The following is a 26257-nucleotide window of genomic DNA, read 5'->3' on the forward strand; positions in this document are numbered from 1 at the left end:
CAAAAGGAATTCAGTGAAATGAAAGGAAAAGACAAAGGTATAAAACAAGAGACATGTTTTATTATCCCGACGGAACGATTTCTTAAACCAAGTTAATATAATATAGAAACCATGAAATAAAAAATTGATAAGCTTTCAGTTCAGTTTCATTGCTCAACTGTGTCCAACTATTTGCAACCCCACGGACTGCAGCACAGCAGGGCTCCCTGCCAATCACCAACTCCCGGAGTTTACTCAAACTCATGTCCATCGAGTCAGTGATGCCATCCAACCACTTCATCCTCTGTGTCCCTTTTATCTTCCTGCCTTCAGTCTTTCCCAGCATCAGAGTCTTTTCAAATGAGTCAGTTATTGGCATTAGGTAGCCAGAGTATTGCAGTTTCAGCTTTAGCATCAGTCCTTCTAAAGAACACCCAGGACTGATCTCCTTTAAAATGGACTGGTTGGATCTCCTTGCAGTCCAAGGGACTCTCAAGAGTCTTCTCCAATACCACAGTTCAAAAGCATCAATTCTTCGGCGCTCAGCTCTCTTTATAGCCCAACTCTCACATCTATACACAACCACTGGAAAAACCATAGCTTTGACCAGACGGACCTTTGTTGGCAAAGTAATGTCTCTGCTTTTGAATATGTTCTCTAGGTTAGTCATAACTTTTCTTCCAAGGAGTAAGCGTCTTTTCATTTCATGGCTACAGTCACCATCTGCAGTGATTTTGGAGCCCAGAAAAATAAAGTCTGACACTGTTTCCACTGTTTCCCCATCTATTTCCCATGAAGTGATGGGACCAGATTCCATGATCTTCGTTTTCTGAATGTTGAGCTTTAAGCCAACTTTTTCACTCTCCTCTTTCACTTTTATCAAGAGGCTTGATAAGCTCTACTTCATTAAAATACCTCAATATGGGAGAATATATTTACAACTCAACTTTTTTTTTTAAGCCAGTAACCAGAATATATACAAAGAACACCTGTCAATATGGAGGAAAAACACAACCCAACAGAAAAAAAAAGTCACTATCAGGTGCATTACAAAAGAGGAAAAAATACCCATTAAACATTTGACAAGTATTCCCTCTCTCCTTTGTAATGAGAAAATAAAAATTAAGACCAAGTAGGGAAGGATTTTTGAACATAGTTCAGTTCAGTCGCTCAGTCATGTCTGACTCTTTGCGATCCCATGCAGTATGCAACACATACTGAACCAGCAAAAATTCAAACAGGTAATAATGCCATTATTAAACCAGATGCTAGCAAGGGAATGAAACTGCCACAGTTGCTTTAAACTACTCTTAGGTAATCCTTGAGACTCAATAGGGCCCAGCCTCCTCCCAAGCACAGGTAACAAACCAGAGCTTCACTTGCAAAAAAGAAACCAACAACATTGTTTCCCACACTGGCCCCTTCCTTTCCAATGCACATGATTTTCAATGTTTATAACTTATTTCTCATATTTTTATACTGCCAAGACACCCAAACAATGAGGGCATGTGCCTGCCTCCTCTATGACCACTGCACTCCTCTTTGATAATGAAGCTGCAATGAATTCAAGGTAGTAGTCATTTCTGTTGCTGTTTAATCATTCAGTCATGTCCAACTTTTTGTGACCCCATGGACTGCAGCATGCCAGGCCTCCCTGTCCATCACCAATTTTCAGAGCTTGCTCAAACTCATGTCCATCGAGTCAGTGATGCCATCCAACCATCCCATCCTCTGTCATCCCCTTCTCCTCCCGCCTTCCATCTTTCCCAGCATCAGGGTCTTTTCTAATAAGTAGGCTCTTTGCATCAGGTGGCCACAGAACTGGAGCTTTAGCATCCACCTCAATTAAATAGACCCCAACTGGCCAAGATAATCTGAAATAACTCCACCTCTCTGGAGAGTAAATAAACGATTTACAGTACAACAGATTTAAGCTGATAGTTCAGTTCAGTCGCTCAGTCCTGTCTGACTCTTTGCGACCCCATGAATCGCAGCACGCCAGTCCTCCCTGCCCATCACCAACTCCCGGAGCTCACTCAGACTCACGTCCATCGAGTCGGTGATGCCATCCACCCATCTCATCCTCTGTCGTCCCCTTCTCCTCCTGCCCCCAATCCCTCCCAGCATCAGGGTCTTTTCCAATGAGTTAACTCTTAGCATGAGGTGACCAAAGGATTGGAGTTTCAGCCTCAGCATCAGTCCTTCCAATGAACACCCAGGACTGATCTCCTTTAGGATGGACTGGATGGATCTCCTTGCAGTCCAAAGGACTCTCAAGAATCTTCTCCAACACCACAGTTCACAAGCATCAATTCTTCGACACTCAGCTTTCTTCACAGTCCAACTCTCACATCCACACATGACCACTGGAAAAACCATAACCTTGACTAGATGGACCTATGTTGGCAAAGTAATATCTCTGCTTTTCAATATGTTATCTAGGTTGGTCATTACTTCCAAGGAGTAAGCGTCTTTTAATTTCATGGCTGCAATTACTATCTGCAGTGATTTTTGGAGCCCCAAAAAATAAAGTCTGACATTGGTTCCACTATTTCCCCATCTATTTCCCATGAAGTGATGGGACCAGATGCCATGATTTTCATTTTCTGAATGTTGAGCTTTAAGCCAACTTTTTCACTCTCCACTTTCACTTTCATCAAGAGGCTTTTGAGTTCCTCTGCACTTTCTGCCATTAGGGTGGTGTCATCTGCATATCTGAGGTTATTGATATTTCTCCCAGAAATCTTGATTCCAGCTCGTGCTTCTTCCAGCCCAGCATTTCTCATGATGTACTCTGCATGTAAGTTAAATAAGCAGGGGGACAATATATAGCCTTGACGTATTCCTTTTCCTATTTGGAACCAGTCTGTTTTTCCATGTCTAGCTCTAACTGCTGCTTCCTGACCTGCATACAGGTTTCTCAAGAGGCAGATCAGGTGGTCTGGGATTCCCATCTCTTTCAGAATTTTCCACAGTTTATTGTGATCCACACAGTCAAAGGCTTTGGCATAGTCAATAAAGCAGAAATAGATGTTTTTCTGGAACTCTCTTGCTTTTTCCATGATCCAGCGGACGTTGGCAATTTGATCTCTGGTTCCTCTGCCTTTTCTAAAACCAGCTTGAACATCTGGAAGTTCATGGTTCACGTACTGTTGAAGCCTGGCTTGGAGAATTTTGAGCATTACTTTACTAGCATGTGAGATGAGTGCAATTGTGTGGCAGTTTGAGCATTCTTTGGCACTGCCTTTCTTTGGGATTGGAATGAAAACGGACCTTTTCCAGTCCTGTGGCCACTGCTGAGTTTTCCAAATTTGCAGGCATATTGAATGTGGCACTTTCACAGCATCATCTATTAGGATTTGAAATAGCTCAACTGGAATTCCATCACCTCCACTAGCTTTGTTCATAGTGATGTTTTCTAAGACCCACTTGACTTCATGAATTCCAGGATGTCTGTCTCTAGGTGAGTGATCACACCATTGTGATTATCTGGGTCGTGAAGCTCTTTTTTGTACAGTTCTTCTGTGTATTCTTGCCACCTCTTCTTGATATCTTCTGCTTCTATTAGGTCCCTACCATTTCTGTCCTTTATTGAGCCCATCTTTGCATAAAATGTTCCCTTGGTATCTCTAATTTTCTTGAAGAGATCTCTAGTCTTTCCCGTTCTGTTGTTTTCCTCTATGTCTTTGCATTGATCACTGAGGAAGGCTTTCTTATCTCTCCTTGCTATTCTTTGGAACTCTGCATTCAGATGCTTATATCTTTCCTCTTCTCCTTTGCTTTTCGCTTCTCTTCTTTTCACAGCTATTTGTAAGGCCTCCTCAGACAGCCATTTTGCTTTTTTGCATTTCTTTTCCATGGGGATGGTCTTGATCCCTGTGTCCCGTGCAATGTTACAAACCTCCGTCCATAGTTCATCAGGCACTCTATCAGATCTAGTCCCTTAAATCTATTTCTCACTTCCAGTGTATAATCATAAGGGATTTGATTTAGGTCATACCTGAATGGTCTAGTGATTTTCCCTACTTTCTTCAATTTAAGTCTTAATTTGGCAATAAGGAGTTCATGATCTGAGCCACAGTCAGCTCCTGGTCTTGCTTTTGCTGATCGTATAGAGCTTCTCCATCTTTGGCTGCAAAGAATATAATCAATCTGATTTTGGTGTTGACCATCTGGTGATGTCCATGTGTAGAGTCTTCTCTTGTGTTGTTGCAAGAGGGTGTTTGCTATGACCAGTACGTTCTCTTGGCAAAAGTCTGCTAATTTTTGCCCTGCCTCATTCCATACTCCAAGGCCAAATTTGCCTGTTACTCCAGGTGTTTCTTGACTTCCTACTTTTGCATTCCAATCCCCTATAATGAAAAGGACATCTTTTTTGGGTGATAGTTCTAAAAGGTCTTGTAGGTCTTCATAGAACCGTTCTATTTCAGCTTCTTCAGCATTACTGGTTGGGGCATAGACTTGGATTACTGTGATACTGAATGGTTTGCCTTTGGAACAAACAGAGATCATTCTGTCGTTTTTGAGACTGCATCCAGGTACTGCATTTCGGACTCTCTTGTTGATCATGATTGCTACTCCATTTCTTCTAAGGGATTCCTGCCCACAGTAGTAGATACCATGGTCATCTGAGTTAAATTCACCCATTCCAGTCCATTTTAGTTCACAGTTTCCTAGAATGTTGACTTTCACTCTTGCCATCTCCTGTCTGACCAACCCCAATTTGCCTTGATTCATGGACCTAACACTCCAGGTTCCTATGCAATATTGTTCTTTATAGCATCAGACCTTGCTTCTATCACCAGTCACAAGCTGGTAAGGCTTGTGACTTAAGCTGATGAGTGAAAGTGAAGTTGCTCAGTCATGTCCGACTCTTTGCAACCCCATGAACTGTAGCCTACCAGGCTCCTCTGTTCATGGGATTCTCCAGGCGAGAGTACTGGAGTGGGTTGCCGTTTCCTTCTCCAGGAGATCTTCCCAACCCAGGGATCAAACCCGGGTCTCCCTCATTGCAGGCAGACGCTTTACCATCTAAGCCACCAGCCAGGAGTACTGATTCAGAGGTGGTTCAACCACAGCTCAGGAATTTGTTTTAGATGAGACAAATAAGAAACATGCACATGGTTTCACTTCTCACTAGAGTGCAATCTCTCTCTTGCAGATGAGTTCTCTCTGCAAATACTGTCAACATTTATAAATGGATGAATTATATAGACAGGCAAAAGAAACAAAAAAAACACTAGATCATCTAAATTAAAACTGTTCACTACTACTGATTTATATATCTCTATATAAATCAGATCTATAAATGGATGAATTATATAGACAGGCAAAAGAAACAAAAAAAACACAAGATCATCTAAATTAAAACTGTTCACTACTACTGATTTATATATCTCTCAGAGTAAATCAGGAAGAGAAATTCCTTAATATAACAGTAATTCAGAATTAAAGAGCAAATAATTAAACTTAGTTACAAAACACCAGAGCATTTCCATTTAAACAAGTGCAAGATACAAATGCTCACAATAACTATTTGGATTCGTAAAGTGTCAAAGAACAAAACTTCCCAGTCCAACTATATTCAACCAGAAGAAAAGAGGGTTTACTACCTTGGGAAAATAAATAGTAATCCCGAAGGCTTTTGGTATGATTGTATTACTCTCTTGACTCTAATTCTATCCCATTTCCTTGACTCTTTCTCCTCCACATGCCAGTTTCAACCCCAAGATATTAAGCAAGAGCAGCATGAACTACATTCTTTTGTATTTACATGTAGACATGGGTTTAACAGAAAAGTAGTGAAAATTACCTACATGTCCTACAACAGAAAAGTTAAGCAGTTTTGGATATAATTGTACAAAACTAAAACTGATGATCCAATTTATGAGCTAACTCAGACCAAAGACCAAAATACATCAAGTTGGAAACGCAAAACAATATACACAGCATTATCTCCATTTGTGTTTTTAAAATATTTAAAAAAAAATTTTTTTTAAAGAAAAAGTAATTGCCAATTCATGCTTAGCATCTTGACATATTTCTAGAACTCAAGATGTAACTACTAGGGAAGTGTTTGGCTTCAGGTAAGTACATTATGAATACAGTATTCTGAAAACAAAAGTCTACTCCTAGGTTGACAAATTACCTTATTTAACACAGTAAATGAAAGAATAAAACTAGCATTCACTGCACACCTATCTGCCAAGAACTACATAAATTACTTTAATGTACGCATCTTTCCAGGAACCATGAGATGTATGAGTAGGTTCATGCTTAGAAAGGATTAATAGAAGCAACAGGTCCATAAGCCCAACAAGGTCATACCATTTGTAACTTGACAAAGCTGCAATTTAATTTCAAACTTAATTCCAGTGGAGTGTTATTTAGCCATCAAATTAAAGAAGGAAATCTTGTCATTTCAACTACACGGATGGAGCTTGAGGGTATTACGCTAAGTGAAATAACTCAGAGAGAGAAAGACAAATACTGTATGATCCCACTTACATGAGGAATCTAAACAAAACAAAACACAATTCATAGACATAGGGAACAAATTAGATTGGTGGTTTGCCGGAGCTAGAAGGTGAGGCTGGCAAAATGGGTGAATATGGTGAAAAAGTACAAACTTCTAGTTATAAAATAAGTTATGGGGATGCAAATGCAGCATGGTGACTAAATACTGCACTGCACACTTGACATTGGCTAAAAGAGTAAATCTTAGAAAAAAATAAAGTATAACTGTGTGGTGATGGATGTTAACTAGTGTGATCATTTCACAATATATACAAACATCAAATAACTAAGTTGTACACCTAAAACTAATGTTATATGTCAATTATATCTCAATTTTTAAAACATGTTAACTTTAGTAATTAGCCCTTATATTGCAGTAATTCTCCAATATTAACTTCCCACAATTTGCCAACCCTTAGAAACTCAATGTCCTTTTCCTTCTCCTTGTCACTTCTCTAAAAAATTCATTGTTCTTTCATTAGTCTTATTTGTAGGGTCCCAGCCAATTAATTTAGAATGGAGAGAGAAAACAGATTTTTCTTCTCCCATACAAAAGATTAGCAAGAAAAAGGACAGATAATACTCATGTATGTATAGGAGTTCACAGAAGAATGTGACTCAAGGGGATGTTTAAAATCTGGGTGGGGCTTATGTAACATCTTAATAGGGGAAGGGCACTGATAGGAAAATAAATGACTTTTTGAAAAGATTAATGGGCCCTGACAAGACCAGAAGGGAGATTCAGTTTTGGGATAGTAGCTGTGGAGACCTCATCTCCAGGGGTAAGAGTCAACCTTCCCTACGTTGACTGCTCCAGTTCAGTTCAGTCTCTCAGTTGTGTCCAACTCTTTGCACCCCATGGACTGCAGCATGCCAGGCCTCCCTGTCCATCACCAACTCCCGGAGTTTGCTCAAACTCATGACCATCAAGTAAGTGATGCCATCCAGCCATCTCATCCTCTGTCGTCCCCTTCTCCTACTGCCCCCAATCCCTCCCAGCATCAGGGTCTTTTCCAATGAGTCAGTTCTTCACATCAGGTGGCAAAAGGACTGGTGCTTCAGCATCAGTCCTTTCGATGAATATTCAGGACTGATTTCCTTTAGGATGGACTGGTTTGATCTTCTTGCAGTTCAAGGGACTCTCAAGAATTTTCTCCAACACCACAGTTCAAAAGCATAAATTCTTAAGTGCTCAGTCTTCTTTATGGTCCAACTCTCACATTCATATACGACTACTGACATGCCTCTTGAGAAACCTATATGCAGGTCAGGAAGTAACAGTTAGAACTGGACATAGAACAACAGACTGGTTCCAAGTAGGAAAAGGAGTACGTCAAGGCTGTATATTGTCACCCTGCTTATTTAACTTACATGCAGAGTACATCATGAGAAACGCTGGGCTGGAAGAAGCACAAGCTGGAATCAAGATTGCCAGGAGAAATATCAATAACCTCAGATATGCAGATGACACCACCCTTATGGCAGAAAGTGCAGAGGAACTCAAAAGCCTCTTGATGAAAGTGAAAGTGGAGAGTGAAAAAGTTGGCTTAAAGCTCAACATTCAGAAAACGAAGATCATGGCATCTGGTCCCATCACTTCATGGGAAACAGATGGGGAAACAGTGGAAACAGAGTCAGACTTTATTTTGGGGGCTCCAAAATCACTGCAGATGGTGACTGCAGCCATGAAATTAAAAGACGCTTACTCCTTGGAAGGAAAGTTATGACCAATCTAGATAGCATATTCAAAAGCAGAGACATTACTTTGCCAACAAAGGTCCGTCTAGTTAAGGCCATGGTTTTTCCAGTGGTCGTGTGTGGATGTGAGAGTTGGACTGTGAAGAAGGCTGAGCGCCGAAGAATTGATGCTTTTGAACTGTGGTGTTGGAGAAGACTCTTGAGAGTCCCTTGGACTGCAAGGAGATCCAACCAGTCCATTCTGAAGGAGATCAGCCCTGGGGTTTCTTTGGAAGGAATGATGCTAAAGCTGAAACTGCAGTACTTTGGCCACCTCATGCAAAGAGTTGACTCAATGGAAAAGATCCTGATGCTGGGAGGGATTGGGGGCAGGAGGAGAAGGGGACGACAGAGGATGAGATGGGTGGATGGCATCACTGACTCGATGGACGTGAGTCTGAATGAACTCTGGGAGTTGGTGATGACAGGGAGGCCCGGCATGCTGCGATTCATGGGGTCACAAAAGAGCTGGATACAACTGAGTGACTGAACTGACTGGAAAAAGTATAGCTTTGACTAGATAGACCTTTGTCAGTAATGTCTCTACTTTTTAATATGCTGTCTAGGTTTGTCATAGCCTTTCTTCCAATGAACAAGTATCTTTTAATTTCATGGCTGCAGTCACCATCTGCAGTGATTTTGAAGCCCAAAAATAAAGTCTGTCACTGTTTCCATTGTTTCCCATCTATTTGGCATGAAGTGAAGGAACCGGATATCATGATCTTCATTTTCTGAAAGTTGAGTTTTAAGCCAGCTTCTTCACTCTTCTCTTTCACCTTCATCAAGAGGCTCTTTAGTTCTTCTTTGCTTTCTGCCATAAGGGTGGTGTCATCTGCATATCTGAGGTTATTGATTTTTCTCCCGGAAGTCTTGATTCCAGCTTGTGCTTCATCCAATCCAGCATTTCACACGATGTACTCAGTATATTAAGTTAAATAAGCAAGGTGACAATATACAGCCTTGACGTACTCCTTTCTCAATTTGGAACCAGGTCGTTGTTTCGTGTCCAATTCTAACCATTGCTTTTTGACCTGCGTACAGATTTCTCAAGAGACAGGTAAGGTGGTCTGGTATCCCATCCCTTTAAGAATTTTCCACAGTTTGTCGTGACCCACACATTTCAAAGGCTTTAGCACAGTCAATAAAGCAGATGTTTTTCTGGAATTCTGCCCCAGGAAGGGGATTTACAATTGAGTTCTTCAAGGAAGCTCCACTTTTAGGCAGATAAAGAAATCTCAGGAACTCAAATGTTTTCTTCTCAAAATAATTTTTATACCATGAGAGCTTATTTCTGGATCTCTTTATATGTCAAGACAATAGCAAGAGAAGAGAGAGACTGGGCTCAACTCTGAATACAACAAGGATAAGTGGAGATTTATAACCAAAAAAAAAAAAGAATAAAACTTTCGTGTTTCAAAGGGTAACATCAAAAAACTGAAACGAATACCAACAGAATATATATAAATCATATATATCTGCTAAAGGGGCTTGTATCTAGAATACATTAAAAAAACTACTAAAACTCAACTGTAAAATGGACACAGGAACTGAATAGCTTTCCAAAGAAGATACTGGATTGCTCCACGTCATTAAGAGGAAATGCAAATCAAAACCACAATGAGATACCTGCTCACAGCCACTAGAATGGCTATAAACAATTATCATTCAATCAAAAATAAATAATTTTTTTTAAAAAACAGACAATAACAAGTGTGGGCAAGGATGTAAAGAATTAAAATCTTCATACACTGATAGCAAGAATGCAAAATGGTGTAACAGCTTTGAGATTTCCTCTAACAGTTAAATGGAGTTAGTATCTGATCCAGCAATTCCATTCCTAGGTATATACTCGAGAAATAAAAACATGTCGGTATATAAACTTATACATGAATGCTTATTACAGTATTACTCAATAATAGATAAAATGGCAACAACCCAGATGCCCATCAATTAATCAATGGATAAAATACAGTCTACCCATATAATGGAGTACTTGGCAATAACAAAAATGAAGTATGATATATACTTCAAAATTGTGAACTTTGACAACATCAAGCTAAAGACACGATTACAAAGAATCAAATATTAAAAGATTCCACTAATATGAAATGTACTGAATAGGGAGATCTACAGAGACAGAAAGCAGATTAATGGTTGAAGTGGGGAAGGGAAAGGGGAATGAGATGTTAGGGGGTACTGGGTAAGAGGTGTTGGGTTTCTTTGAGGGGTAATGAAATGTTCTAAATTGACTGCAGTAGCAAATGCACAATTCTGTAAATATACTAAACCACTGAGCTGCACACATTAAATTAGTGAACTGTATGGTATGAACTATACCTAAACAAAGACGTTTACAACACCAGTGGGATGAAAGTGATAATAAATCATACAAGCAAAGAAGAGAAGTCTGAAAGTGTACACCTGGAATAAGGAAACCTCTGAAAAATTTCACTTGAGCTAAATTTTGAAAATGATGCACAAAGTTGCCCACAGAGCAAACCAGAAGAGGACTGCAGGTGAAATTAAAAGCATGTGCAGATGCACAGACATGCAAGAGAATATGACAGTCCTGGATAATTTCACACAGCCAGAACTCAGCAATTCTGTTGTGAAGTAACTAAACATTCTGCTGCAGAGGGAAACAGAGACAGATTCACCAAGAGCCATGAACGCTCAACTTCATTGTTTTTAACTTGCATTTATTTATTTTGGCCTTGCTGGGTCTTTGTTGTTGCAAGGACTTCTCTAATTGTGGCACAAGGGTTTAGTTGCCCCGTGGCATGTAGGATCTGTGACCAGGGATTGAACCCATGTCCCGTGTACCAGGAGATCCTTAACTGGACCACCAGGAAAGTCCTTCAATTTATTTTTTCTTGTAAGCAAGGTGAAGTTAACATTCTAACCAAGGGAATAAAATGATCAAATGTGTTTTACATAAACTATTTCGACAGTTCCTGGAGGACAGACTGAAAAAGGTAGGAATGGAGTTAAGAGATTGACTCAGAGGCTACGATATTAATTTAAGAAAAAATAATGAGCTCTTTTCTGTGGCACCTCGGAGGTGGTGAGCAGCTTCAGGATGAAACTGAAGATCTCCTTCCCAGACATTAGATGCCAGAAGCTCATTGAAGACGATGAGAGTGAACTTTGTACTTTATGAGACACGTGTAGTCACAGAAGTTGCTGCTAGTGCTCTGGGGGAAGAATGCAAGGCTTAGTTCTGTGGCAAGTCAGTGGTGGGAACGACAAACAGGTTTCCACGTTTTTTCACCTATGGCCATGTCCACCTGCTACTAATGGGCAGTCCTGCAAAGACCAAGAAGACCGGAAAGAAAGTGCAAACATGTTCAGGGTTACACTGTGGACACCCATCTAAGTGTTTTCAATTTGTCGTTTTTTTTTAAAGGTAGAAAAGGAATATTCCTGCAGGCACTGATACTGCTGTGGCTCAACAACTGGGAACCAAAACAGAACTCCCAAACTGCTAGAATTACCAAACTTTTCAATCTCTCTAAAGACCATAATGCTCTCAAGCACGCTGTGAGAAAGCCCCCAAACAAACAGGGTCCGAAACTTAGGGCCAAGGCACACAAGAGTCAGTGTCTGTATTTCACATGTTCTGCAACACAAACATCAGTATATTACCCTGAGGGAACAGTGTACCAAGAAAAATAAAGGCTGACTGCAGAATATGCTAAACTTGTGGCCAAGAAAATGGAGGAGGCCAAAGAAAAATGCCAGAAAGAGACTACCAAGAGAGGGAGGCTGTCCTCTCCAAGAGCTTCCACCTCTGAGGCCAGTCAAAACTAAGATGTGAGTTGGTTCCAGGACAGAGGTGACCCGACTGCCTGAGGCTCATTTGGCAGGTGCAGAAGTCTCCATGCCCTTCCCAATCATGTCTGAACCAATCCGAGTCCTTGTGACTGGAGGAGCTGTTCAAATTGCATATTCACTGTTGTACAGTATTGGAAATGGATCTGTCTTCAGTAAAGAATGGCTTATCATTCTCGGCTGTTGGCTATCACTCCCATAATGGGTGTCCTGATGGAGCTGCAAGACTGTGCCCTGCCCCTCCTGAAAGATGTCATCACAACAAAGAAGAGATTGCCTTCAAAGACCTGGATGTGGCCACTCTTATGGGCTCCATGCCAAGAAGGGATGGCATGGAGTGGAAAGATTTACTCAAAGCAAATATGAAAATCTTCAAATGCCAGGGTGCAGCCTTGGACAAATATGCCAAGAAGTCAGTTAAGGCTATGGTGGTGGGAAACCCAGCCAATACTAACTGCCTGATTATCTCTAAGTCAGCGCCATCCATCCCGAAGGACAACTTCAGTTGCTTGACTCGTTTGGATCACAACCGAGCTAAAGCTCAGACTGCTCTTAAACTTGGAGTGACTTCTGATGATGTAAAGAATGCCATCATCTGGGGAAACCATTCCTCAACTCAGTATCCAGATGTCAACCATGCCAAGGTAAAACTGCAAGGAGTGGAAGTTGGTGTTTATGAAGCTCTGAAAGATGACAGCTGGCTCAAGGGAGAATTCATCAGGGCCGTGCAGTAGCATGATGCTGCTGTCATCAAGGCGCAGAAACTGCCCAGTGCCACATTAGCTGCAAAAGCCATCTGTGACCACGTCAGATACATCTGGTTTGGAACCCCAGAGGGAGAGTTTGTGTCCATGGGCATTATCTCTGATGGCAACTCCTATGGTATTCCTGATGATCTCCTTTACTCGTTCCCTGTTACAATCAAGGATAAGACCTAGAAGGTTGTTGAAGGTCTCCCTATTAATGATTTCTCACGTGAGAAGATGGATCTTACTGCAAAGGAACCAGCAGAAGAGAAAAAAACTGCATTTGAATTTCTTGCCTCTGCCTGACTAGACAATCATTTCAATGTTACTAAATGCTCCAAAGCTGAAGAACCTAACTGTCATCTTTGACTCTAGTGCGAAATAATAATGCCATATTTAAATTACTTGTGAAAAACAACACACTTTAAAGATTGTGTGCTTCTTGGTACAAGTTTGTAATGGTACATGTTTATTATCATACTGTTACTGCCGCATTCTAAAATAAATATATATTCAAGTGAAAAGAAAAACAAAACTAAGATGTTCTCAGAGTAACAATAAGGTCAGATGTTAAAAAAAGAAAAGAAACAACAACAAATAGGAGGAGCTACACTAAACCGGAAGCAATAAACATACAGGAGAGGAGACAACGTGAGGAAAAAAATTAATTTTAATAACTAATGGAGAGAAAAGAAAAACTAATTAAGGAATGAAAATCAGGAGTAAGGTCAAACTTCAGATGTTGATTTGAGGGTAACCAACGTTGAATAGAAACCATAGAAATGAATGACACTGTGCAAGAAAAGCTCCGAATGGAAAGGGTAGGGGGGAGACAAAATACTGTGGAATAGTTTTTCCTCAAATTGAACCATCCCTATAAAACCAATTCACATTAGTAAAATCCATAATTAGTGTATTAAGAAACTAACCATAAAGGTCAATACTACTTCATGAAAAAATTAGATGGCTCTAAAAAGAAAAGGGTGATAATTTCAGTCTCATTTAATCTTTTCAACTGAAAAGTTTTTACAGTTTCAGCCTAAACACAGCAGCGTGTAATAATAAAGAGGAAAAGGAATAACAACATACTTCATACCTACCTAGCCTGAGCTAGTTCTAAACAGTTAACATCTATTAATTCATTTAATCCTCACCAGCAACCATGTGACCAAGGTATGAAATCTCCTTTCCTAGAAAGTGAGGCATAAAGAGGTTAAGTAATTTGCCCAAGGCTAAAAGGCCCATAAGGTGTGGGACAAGGACTAACAAAGCTCCAGAGGCCACATGTTTTACCACTGTAGTGGCTCTCAAAGTCAAGTACTAGGCTTTCAGGGTGAAAACAAAAAAAATGTTGGTTCAAATGTTGGGTCTACCACAAGCTTTCGCATATTGGTAACTTAAGCAATTCGGTCTGTCTCCTCAGCCATAAGAAGGAAATAATGATAGCATCATAGGATTATTGTTAAGTATTTTAAGTCATAAATACCACACACCCAATTATTACCTTCCATGACTTGCTTGGTGGTTCAGATAGTAAAGAATCTAACTGCAATGTGGGAGACCTGGGTTCAGTCCCTGGATTGGGAAGATCCACTGGAGAAGGGAACAGCTACCCACTCCAGTATTCTTGCCTGGAGAACTCCACGGACAGAGGAGCCTGCCAGGATTCAGTCCATGGGGGTTGCAAGAAGTCGGACACGACTGAGCAACTTTTACTTTCACTTACTACCAAACAATAATAATAAACATATACTGAGCACATATTGGCAGACATCAAGACACAACCAAAGACACTTCACACAGACTATTTTATCTGATCTTCAAAATAGTCTCAAAAAGAATCATTACTCTCCTAGCCATTTTTACAGGTTAGCAAACAGATTCGAAGAGATGAAGAGACTTGTGCATGGTTGTGTTGTATGGTAAAATGACTATAAAATGGCTCCAATTCTCCACCCCTCCTAGATCCAACTCCTGGCAATGTGATAATGCAGCTCCCCCCACCAAGAGGTAGAGCTGATTTCCCCATATCCTGAATGTCGTCTGGCCTCACAACTTGACTTGAACCAACAGAACGTGGCAGAAAAGATGTTGTGTCAGTTCCCAGGGTGAGGTCTACTTGTTTCCTCTCTATCCTAGGTGACATCAACTCAGCTGAAATGAGCCAAATCTAGCCCAGATGATCGGAACCATCCATGTGACCTACAGATTTATGAGTAATAACACGCACTCTGATGAGTAATCACACACACTCATTTTAAGCCACTGACATGGGGGTGGGGGGATTGCTACAGAGCAATAGTTAACTGAAACTTAGGATAAGCGTGACTATAGCCATGAAATTAAAAGACGCTTACCCCTTGGAAGGAAAGTTACGACCAACCTAGACAGCATATTCAAAAGCAGAGATATTACTCTGCCAACAAAGGTCTGTCTAGTCAAAGCTATGGTTTTCCCAGAAGTCATGTATGGATGTGAAAGTTGGACTATAAAGAAAGCTGAGTGCTGAAGAATTGATGCTTTTGAACTGTGGTGTTGGAGAAGACTCTTGAGAGTCCCTTGGACTACAAGGAGATCCAACTAGTCCATCCTAAAGGAGATCAGTCCTGGGTGTTCATTGGAAGGACTGATGTTGAAGCTGAAACTCCAATACTTTGGCCACCTGATGCAGAGAACTGACTCACTGGAAAAGACCCTGATGCTGGGAAAGATTAAAAGTGGGAGGAGAAGGGGACGACAGAGGATGAGATGGTTGGATGGCATCACCGACTCAATGGACATGAGTTTGGGTAAACTCCGGGAGTTGGTGATGGACAGGGAGGCCTGATGTGCTGCGATTCATGGGGTCGCAAAGCGTCGGATGTGACTGAGCGGCTGAACTGAACTGAGGGATGAAATTTAAAGCCAGGTAGTCTGACTCTAGGCTCACCCTCCTAATCACTGCATTATTATAATTTCTAGTTTCAGAGTAGATATGACACACAATGCTACTATACTATTTTCAGTTGTGAAAATAAATGAAGTCATTTATGTTCATTGTTCTGTATTCTTTAATTTATAAAAGCTCAAAATAGTAAATGTAAGTCTCACCCTAGAGGTAAACAAACAAGTAAAAAAATCTAAAAAGTATATCAGATCTAGATTCAAAACTCAACTGTTACCAACCACCAGTCCATTATTAAATACTGGATAGTGAAAAGTAAAAAAGAAAAAAATAATGCACATTTTGAATATATTTACACTTCTTTCAAAATAAATATTTAGTACAGGGTATCCTGATTAACTCCCCAAGTATTATGATATGTGCCTATATTAATTTGTATTAACTGTCACTCTAAACTAATTCACTTTGCTTCCCAATTCACCGACACACATAACACACCATATCACTTAGCCACCTATATGCATCTATGGCCATACTGTTCCTTTGTTAGATTTTAGTTTCCACCAAAGAATGCAGAAATGATTCCATTAAACTGGAAGTTAAGACTGCCACCCAGCCACTTTGGGTTATTCATGCCAATGAATCAACAAACAAAGAAGGGGTTACAGAACCGATTAGGGTGACTGACCTCACAATCAAGGGGAAGTCTAGTGCCTACTACACAAGAGGGGCTCCCAGAAAGTATGTCTGGAATGCAGGAGTTTCTCTGGGAGGCCACTTAGTATTTCCATGTACTGTGATTAAAGTCAATGGAAACAATCAGGCAGGACTGCTAATGACCCAGACCCTTAAGGAATGAAGAGTCAGGTCACCCCATCAGGCAAGAAACCACCATGAGCTGAGATACTGCCAAGAGAGGGAATACGGAGTGACAGCCGAAAGTAATTATAGACAGCAACTACTACAACATGACTAGTTGTAGAAATGAAAATTCTAATGAGTATTCTTCTTATGATACAAAATATTTCTATTTATATTAACCGATTTATCTCCCTTTTGATAATCATCTGATAGTACCTAATCACATATCATATCTTGGTATCTGAGTTACAGGAAGTTAAGTAGAAAATGTGACACAGGTAGAAAGGAAATTAACCCACCTATGGATAAAGAGATTTTGTATTCTCTCTTAAAGAGAGGATTTGTATGTTATCAGATGAACAAAGGATAGTTGAGTTAGTTCACCAGAAGTATAGTTTCACAACTGTCTTTATCTGTAAGATAAATACGATGAAAAGAGGTGTGCATTGGTGCCACGGTGACAAAGGATGGTCTGTGATGGCTTTTTAACTTGCTGGGTAGCAATTATATTTTTCCAAATACATTTTTCACAGTTCTGGGTTTGGTTCAGTTCAGTTCATTGCTCAGTCGTGTTCGACTCTGCAACCCCAGGGACTACAGCATGCCAGGCCTCCCTGTCCATCACCAACTCCCAGAGCTTGCTCAAACTCACATCCATCGAGTCGGTGATGCAATCCAGCCATCTCGCCCTGTTGACCCCTTTTCCTCCTGCCATCTATCTTTCCCAGCATCAGGGTCTTCTCCAGTGAGTCAGTTCTTTGCATCAGGTGCCCAACGTGTTGGGAGTTTCAGCTTCAGCATCAGTCCTTCCAATGAATATTCAGGACTGATCTCCTTTAGGATGGACTGGTTGGATCTCCTTGCAGTTGAAGGGACTCTCAAGAGTCTTCTCCAACACCACAGTTCAAAAGCATCAATTCTTTGGCGCTCAGCTTTCTTTATAGTCCAACTCTCACAATCATACATGACTATTGAAAAAACCATTATTTTGACTAGATGGACCTTTGTTGGCAAAGTAATTAATGTCTGTGCGTTTTAATATGCTGCCTAGGTTGGTCGTAACTTTTCTTCCTTTTAATTTCATGGCTGTAGTCACCATCTGCAGTGATTTTGGAGCCCAAAGAAATAGTCTTGTCACTGTTTCCACTGTTTCCCCATCTATTTGCCATCAAGTGATGGGACCAGATGCCATGATCTTAGTTTTCTGAATGCTGAGCTTTAAGCCAACTTTTTCACTCTCCTCTTTCCCTTTCATCAAGAGGCTTTTTAGTTCCTCTTCACTTTCTGCCATAAGGATGGTGTCATCTGCATATCTGAGGTTATTGATATTTCTCCCGGCAATCTTGATTTCAGCTCGTACATCATCCAGCCCAGCACTTCACATGATGTATTCTGCATGTAAGTTAAAAAAGCAGGGTGACAATATACCCTGACAATATAGAATTGGCTTAAAAAAAAAAAAAAAAAATCAATCCCCACGAGATACAGAAGACAAAAGAAAAGCAGCCACCAGGTTTGGAATGCTAAAGTTCAGGGGTTATGGCAGCCCTCACACATTGTCAAGGATCTCTGGCTCACCTTCATGGGCACAGGGCGGCAACCGGCCTACAGTTTTCCTAGCTTCTGTCAGATCCCCATCTCTGCTTTGCCAAGTAATACTGAGGCAGGCCTTTGTGCATCTGCACAGTTAGGTGTATCACACCTACTGCAGGATACCTACATCATCAAGGTTACAGGTGTGGAGGCAGTGAGAGCCATGAAGGTTCAAGTCTGGGCTCACAGGTTTCAACTCATTTCTATAAGTTCCGAAAATTCTTTGTAGTTCCAGGTTAACCTTACTCTCCATCACTCCATGTCCGTGTTCAGTTCCCACTTACCAGCCCTGCTGACATCAAGCCCAGCATCAGATTTAGTGTATATAACCAGTTCCTACAAGTGGGAAACATTCAAAAGAAGAAAATCATGGCATCCGGTCGCACCCCTCCATGGCAAATAGATGGGGGAAAAGTGGAAACAGTGACAGATTTTATTTTCTTGGGTTCCAAAATCACTGCGGATGGTGACTGCAGCCATGAAATTAAAAGAAACTTGCTCCCTGGAAGAAAAGCTATGACAAACCTAGATACATATTAAAAAGCAGAGGCATCAGTTTTCCAACAAAGGCCTGTATAGTCAAAGCCACAGTTTTTTCAGTAATCATATACAAATGTGAGAGCTGGACCATAAAGAAGGCTAGGCCAGAAGAATTGATGCTTTTCAACTGTGGTGCTGGAGAAGACTCTTGAGAGTCCCTTGGGCAAAGAGGTCAACACATTTCAGTACTTTTTTTTTATAAATACCAAGAGAAGTAAAAGTCAAACACACCTGAAAACCACGTTTTCTTCCAATAGTACCTAGTCCCGGGTTCCACTGCTATCTATCAGAGGCTGGTGCTAAGAAAGCGGAAAAGAAACAGCAGAAGAAATATGGCTGTCCCTTTCACAAGTTTTTGCAAACACTGTTCAGCTCCAGGCTTTTCATTAAATAACTACCTACTTAATTCAAATACATGATGTAATAATACTGTGAGTCTCTATCTTATTCTAAAAACACAGGCCTAAAACAAGGTGTGTGTTAAGTCAGCAACTGTGCTTCAGGCCAGGTGAAATGAATGAAAATGAGTCTGAAGAATTCTAACAGCTTTTATCAACTCATTAACCCTTCCTCATAAAACAATTATTAAAAAAATTCTGGGTAAAATACTTTTAAAAATGATTTGAAGGCAGAAGAAAGCACCAAGAGTAGGAAGAAATTGGAAATTTGACCACTGAAAGAAGGGAAGTACATTGGAAGAGGTTCAAAGTTACACAGCTTTTTCCCTGAGGGTACTCCCCATCTACAATGGCACAAGACTACTAGAACTCAAGCAAAAAGCTGCAGGCTTATTCATGTCATGGCCACAGAGTGGTTAAAAATTTAGAGGGCGAATTCAGAAAATGAGTGAGTCACAGAAGCAGAAACCTCAAAAACTAATACAAACGCCTTCCAATTCCTCACTGACCCCTGAGTTGAGTATGCTCACAGAAGACTCTAAGGAGCCCAATGGAAACAAGAGGAAAGCTAAAAGAGCCTTTGAGCAGCAATCTCAGCTGCTCACACTGCAGAGGAGACAGGAACCTGGCCAAGTCATCAGGGCTTAAAAACATCTCAGGTGCTCTACAGACCCATCTGAAAGTATAAGACCAAGCCTGCACAAGCTCAAGGTGATCAAGCAGTTAGTTAATTACACTCATCAGAAGAAAAGAGAATTTGGAGATAAATCATCCACAGTGTCCACTCTACAATCAAAACTTTCTAGACATGAAATGTAGCAGGGAAATGTGACCTACTGTCAAGAATGGGAAAAAAGCAATAAATTTTAAAAAACATGAAACAATTTAGAGGAAAGGATTAACAAGCAAAGACTTTAAGCTGCAATAAATTTGTTCAAAGACTTAATGGAAAGCACGGTCACAATAATCTCAATAGATAAATGTAAATAGTTAAAAAATGAAGTACTTGAGGCTGGTGGCCTGGAGGCTCAGAAGTATTCACCTGCCAATGCAGGCGACACAGGTTCAAGCCCTGGTCTGGGAAGATTCCACCTGCCAAGGAGCAACTGAGCCCGTGTAGCGCATCTACTGAGCCTGTGCTCTAGAGCCCACAGGCAGCAACTGCTGAGCCCGTGTACCACAGCTTCTGAAGCCCACGCACCCTGGAGGCTGTGCTCCACAATAAGCCCACGCACCACCGCTAGAGAGGGGCTCCCACTTGTTGCAACTAGACAAAGTCCAAGTTCAGGAACGAAGACCCAAGCACAGCCAAAAGATATTTTTTAAAAAATGAAATACTTGAACTGAAAAGTACATTATTTTAAAGTGGGTTTAGAGATATCTGCATCCCTGTGATCACTGCAAAATTATTCACAATATCCAAGGCATGGAAATAACCTAAATATCCATCAGTGGATGAATGAATAAAGATGTTGTGTATATATTCAAGAGAACATGAGACACAAAAAAGGAGATTTTATCATTTTGTACAACAGGGATGAACCTTATGGACATTATGTTAAGTGAAATAAATCAGACAGAAAAATAAATACTGTGTGATCTCACTTTTACATGGAATCTAAAAATTCGAACTCATATAAACAGAGTTGACAGGGTGAGGGGGAGTGAGAAGAAATGGAGAGATTTTTGTCAAAGAGTACAAACTTTCAGTTTCAAGATAAATTGTTCTGGGGCTCTCATGTACAGAATGGTGACTACAGTTAACAATACTGTACTGTGTGCTTGAAAGCTGCTGAGAGTAAATCTTAAATATTCTCACCACACATACAAAGTAATGTTAACTATGTAAGATGACAGATGTGTTAGCCCACCTAACTATGGTAATGACTTAACAATATATACATACGTATCATGCTATATATCTTACACTTATCCAATATTACTTGTCAATTACATCTCAATGAAATTGGAAATTAAGTATTTATAAATATATGGGGGTGGAGAATGGGCTTGACAGCATACTAGAAGCAATATAAAAAAGAGGTAGTGACTGTGAAGACAAATCTGTATAAGTCACTCAACTGGAAGAACTGAGGGGAAAAGACTGAAAAAATCAAAAACAAGAGAGACTCACAGACCCATAGTACATTTTTTTTTCCTAATAATTTTACTTCACTTATTTTTGTCTGTGCTGGGTCTTCGTTGCTGTAAGGGCTACTCTCAGGTTGCAGTACGCAGTCTTCTCATTGTGGTGGCTTCTCTCATTGCCAAGCACAGGCTCTAGGGAACAAGGGCTTCAGCAGTTGCAGTGAGTGAGCTCAGCAGTTGTGGCTCCTGGGCTCTAGACCAAAGGCTCAGCAGTCATGGTGCACGGGCTGAGTTGACCTGAGGTATGTGGGATGTTCCTCAATAAGGGATTGAACCTGTGTCCCCTGCATTGGCAGGAAGATCATCTTACCACTGAGCCAGCAGGGCAGCCCCCCATAGTACTTTTAAGCAAAAGATCAAAAATCTCAAAGAGAAGAGAGAATGAGACAGAAAAATCATTTTAAATAATGGTCAAAAAACTGGTGAAAAAATCAATTTGCAAATCCAATGAGCTCAACTCTAAGCAGAGTAACAAATGAGAGAAAAAGAAAAAAGAATATCAAACTGTCAAAAATTAAAGATGTAATGGATACCAGAAGACAATTAAAAAAGGATCTTTAAAGCAATTAAAGACTGTCAACCCAGAATCTACATCCAGCAAAAATATTCTCAAAAAATGAGAGTAAATATATATATATAAACATTTACTAAGAGTAATACAATTTTAAATTATAATTATAAAAATGTAAGAGTAATATATTTACTCTTAATAAATGTATGTATATCTACTCTGAGTGTGTGTGTGTGAACATACATAAGCTGAAGACTTTAATCACTAGACCTAAACATTATGCCGTGTTAAAAGGAAATTCTTCAAGTTGAAAGGAAATGACATCAAATGAAACTTAGATCTATACATATAAAGAAAATCCAAAATAATTATGTAATTAAAGACTCTCGTTTCTCTCCCTAAAAAAAGGCAAATGACTAAAGCAAAAATAGCACTGTGTTGAAGCAAAAGTTAACATACCAATAGTACAAAAGTTAAATGTAATTACGTTTTTTAAGGTTCTTTCATTTTACATCAAGTGGAATAATGTTAATAGTAAGTGAACTGTAAAAGCTAATCATGAATACTGGAATCCCTACAGCAGCCACTTATACAAAGCCATACAGCTTAAAAAGCCCAATGGCAATTTATTTTTAAAAATCTGATCAACATAAAAGAACTGTGGGCAGTAAGAGAAGGAAGAGAGGAGACAAACTGATAAAACAGAGTAATATGGAAGACTTTTAACCATATAAATAACATTAAATGTAAAGTTACCAAATCCTCCACTCAGAGACAGAGATTATTAGATACGGTTACTATTAAGGGAGGGAAGGAGGAAGGAAGGAAAGGAATAAATCCATTAAATATATGCTATCTAAAAGAAACATACTTTTAAAAACAAAGACACAATCAGGTTAAACATATAATAATCAAAAATTATACACCATGAATATAAATAGTAAACACAAGGGAAATGGTATGAATAAATCAATTAAGTGAATAAATTAATAAATAAAGCCAACAAAGTTATTGGAAGAAAATAAATCCACAGTTATATTTGCTAATTTTAATACCCCCCCTCTCGCAGCTACTGAAATGATTATAAAGCAATTCATAGGCAATAAATCAGGTGCAGCAAACTACAGGACCGCTACCCATCTCTGTAAATAAAGTTTTATTAGAATGCTGCCACACTCATTTATTTACATATTGCCACGTTACTTTTGCACTACAAGGGCAGGGTAGTTAAAACAGAAACTGTGTAATTCACAAAACCTAAAATATTTCCTATACTGCCCCTTGCAGGATGTTTTCTGACCTCAAATATCAATTATTACTATTTACCAACTTAATTATGTAAGACCATATATCACACCATAAAATAAGTCCACATTTTAAAAGATGAAAATTTTTCAGAGTTTAATCTGTAATTACAACAGAAATACATTAAAAAAAATCAATTACAGGGACTTCCCCAGTGGTCCAGTGGTTAAGGCTCCACACTTCCACTACAGGGAGTGCGGGTTCAATCCCTGGTCGTCAGGAAAGTAAGATCCCACATGCCACACAGCGTGGCCAAAAAAAGAAATCAATTACACAAGCTATTTGGGAAAAACCAAAATATTTGAAAATTAAGCAACACACTTCTAAAAAAATTCATGAGTTAAGGAAATCAGAAAATAGTTTGAACTGATAATGAAAATATAACATATAGAAATGTGTGGAAAATATAACTTTTTAAGTGCTTATTTAAAAAAAGAACTCAAATTTAAACATCTAAGTTTCCGAATTAAATATCTAAATTTCTAGCTTAAGGAGCCAGGGGTTAAAAGAATACATTAAGCCAACAGAAGATAAGAGTGAAGGAAACTATCAAGATAGGCACAAGTCAATTAAATTATTGAAACCAAAAGCTGTGGAAAGAAATCAAATTGCTAAACTCATAGCAAGAATGACCAAGGAAAAAGAGCATTAAAAAGGGGTCACAACAGCTCCTACAAAATTTAAAAGGATCACAAGGGAAAATTAAAAACCTTCTGCCAAGAGGGTTGATAACCTAAATGAGATACATATATACCGCCTATAGAAAAAAAAAGACAGAAAATCCATATAATCATATAACTCAACATTCAAAAAACTAAGATCATTTCATCCGGTCCCATTGCTGCTACTGCTGCTAAGTTGCTGTAGTCGTGTCTGACTCTGTGCGACCCCATAGATGACAGCCCACCAGGCTCCCCCATCCCTGGGATTCTCTAGGCAAGAATACTGGAGTGGGTTGCCATTTCCTTCTCCAATGCATGAAAGTGAAAAGTCAAAGTGAAGTTGCTCAGTTGTGTCCAACTCTTAGCCACCCCATGGACTGCAGCCTACCAGGCTCCTCCATCCATGGGATTTTCCAGGCAAGAGTACCGGTCCCATTACTTCATGGCAAATAGATGGGAAAACAATGCAAACAGTGACGGACTTTATTTTCTTGGACTCCAAAATCACTGCAGATGGTAACTGCAGCCATGAAATTAAGACACTTGCTCCTTGGAAGAAAAGTTATGACAAACTTAGAAAGCGTATTAAAAAGCAGAGACATCACTTTGCTGACAAAGGTCGGTCTAGTCAAAGCTATGGTTTTTTCAGTAGTCATGTATGGATGTGAGAGATGGACCATAAAGAAGGCTGAGCACCAAAGAACTGATGCCTAACTGTGGTGTTGGAGAAGACTCTTGAGAGTCCCTTGGACAGCAAGGAGATCAAACCATCAATCTTAAAAGAAACCAACCCTGAATATTCATTAAAAGAACTGATGCTGAAGCTGAAGCTCCCAGAACTGACTCAATGGAAAAGACCCTGATGCTGGGAAAGACGGAAGGCAGAAGATGAGGAGAGAGGATGAGATGGTTGGATGGCATCACCAACTCAATGGACACGAGTTTGAGCAAGCTCTGGGAGACGGTGAAGGACAGGGAAGCCAGGTGTGCTGTAGTCCATGGGGTCACAAAGAGTTTGGACACAACTTAGTGACTGAACAACGTAATTATATATTTACCAAAGAAATGAAATCTGTTAAAAAAAATTTCCCCCCCACACAACATAAAACCCCTCCATGCCTACATGGTTACCAAACATTAAAGAAATAACAGTAGTCATATATAAACTATTTCTGAAAACAAAAATTCTTTTAGAAAGCGAAACATGTTATCAAAAGGCATTACAAAAAATGATAATCATAGACCAACATTCCTCCCACACACAGACACCAAAATCCTTAACAAAATATTAACAGATCAAGTTCAGAAACAGATAAAAAGACAATATATTTACGACCAAATAAGATTAACTCAGGAATGCACAACTGGTTTAACTTTCAAAAATAAATAAATACAATTCACCATAATAACAGAATAAAGTCATCTCAGTAAATGAAAAAGGGGAACATCTGACAAAATTCAACACCCATCTATAAAAATTAAAATATCAGTAATCTGGAAATAGAAAGGAACACCCTCAATGTGATTTCTTTTAATCTACAGAAAAACCACTGCTGACATTCTATTTAATGTTAAGATACTGCTTTCCCCTTAAGATGTGGAACAAGACAAGAACGACTATTATTACCCTTTCTCTTCAACACTAAATTGAAAAGGCTAGATACAGCAATAAGGTAAGGCAAAGAAATAAAAAGCTTATAAAGATGGGAGAAAAGGGAGTAAAACTGTCTTATTAGTCACAGATGTGGTTATTTTTGCAGAGAAAATCCTAAAGAAGCCACAAAAAGGCAATTGGAACTTAGTTCAGCATGGTCAAAGTATATGCACACAAGAATTGTTACAACTACTCTATTTCTACATACTAGCAGCAAAAAATAAAATTTAGAAAATAGCATCAAGAAGAAAAATCTTCAGGAATAAATACAACTGCAAGATCTCTATGAAGATCATTAAAATGTTACATGAACAAAATTATATTACGTAATAAGTGTATTACCATAACATATTGATACAGAAAAACCTATTTTACTCCACTGATGTAGAGGTCTTGTATATACACATACATGTATATAAAATTTGTTTACAGTACATATCAAAAAAGATGACCCAATAAAAGGAAAGGTAAACAACTGTATTAATCAGCCACTGATGTGTAATAAATTCCAAAACTTTAGCAGTTGAAAATATTTATTCTCTCTCACAGTTTCCAAGGGTCAGAAATCCAGAAGCAGCTTAGCTGGTGGGTCTGGCTCAAGGGTTTCTCAGGAGGTTGCAAACTATAGTTGGGTCTACATTCAACTGAAGGCCAGAGGATCTGCTTCCAAGAGAAAGCCTCAGTCCTTGGTCACAAGGATGTTGGGAGACAATATTCCATTTGTCTTTCACATTTCTGCACACTTGCAGCTGAGGATCTCACTGCCCCTTGTTCCAGGCTTTCCAAAGATGTTTATAAAGTGAACAGATTGGGAAAATAAAGTCTCCTTCAGAGCAAATAGCAGGTATGCTTACTGTGCATTAAAAAATGTCCAGGTGCCCTATGCTCAGAA

General features: G+C 39.5%; 1 protein-coding gene and 1 pseudogene across 3 annotated transcripts in view; one reads left to right on the plus strand and one right to left on the minus strand.

Annotated features, from left to right (window-relative positions):
* PDS5B (PDS5 cohesin associated factor B) overlaps positions 1 to 26257 on the minus strand; it is a 189151-nt gene that overhangs the window by 148742 nt on the left and 14152 nt on the right. The window lies entirely within an intron of this gene.
* On the plus strand, positions 12098 to 13485 carry LOC113902325 (annotated as a pseudogene).

The sequence above is a fragment of the Bos indicus x Bos taurus genome, chromosome 12, assembly GCF_003369695.1.
Source record: "Bos indicus x Bos taurus breed Angus x Brahman F1 hybrid chromosome 12, Bos_hybrid_MaternalHap_v2.0, whole genome shotgun sequence".
NCBI lineage: Eukaryota > Metazoa > Chordata > Mammalia > Artiodactyla > Bovidae > Bos > Bos indicus x Bos taurus.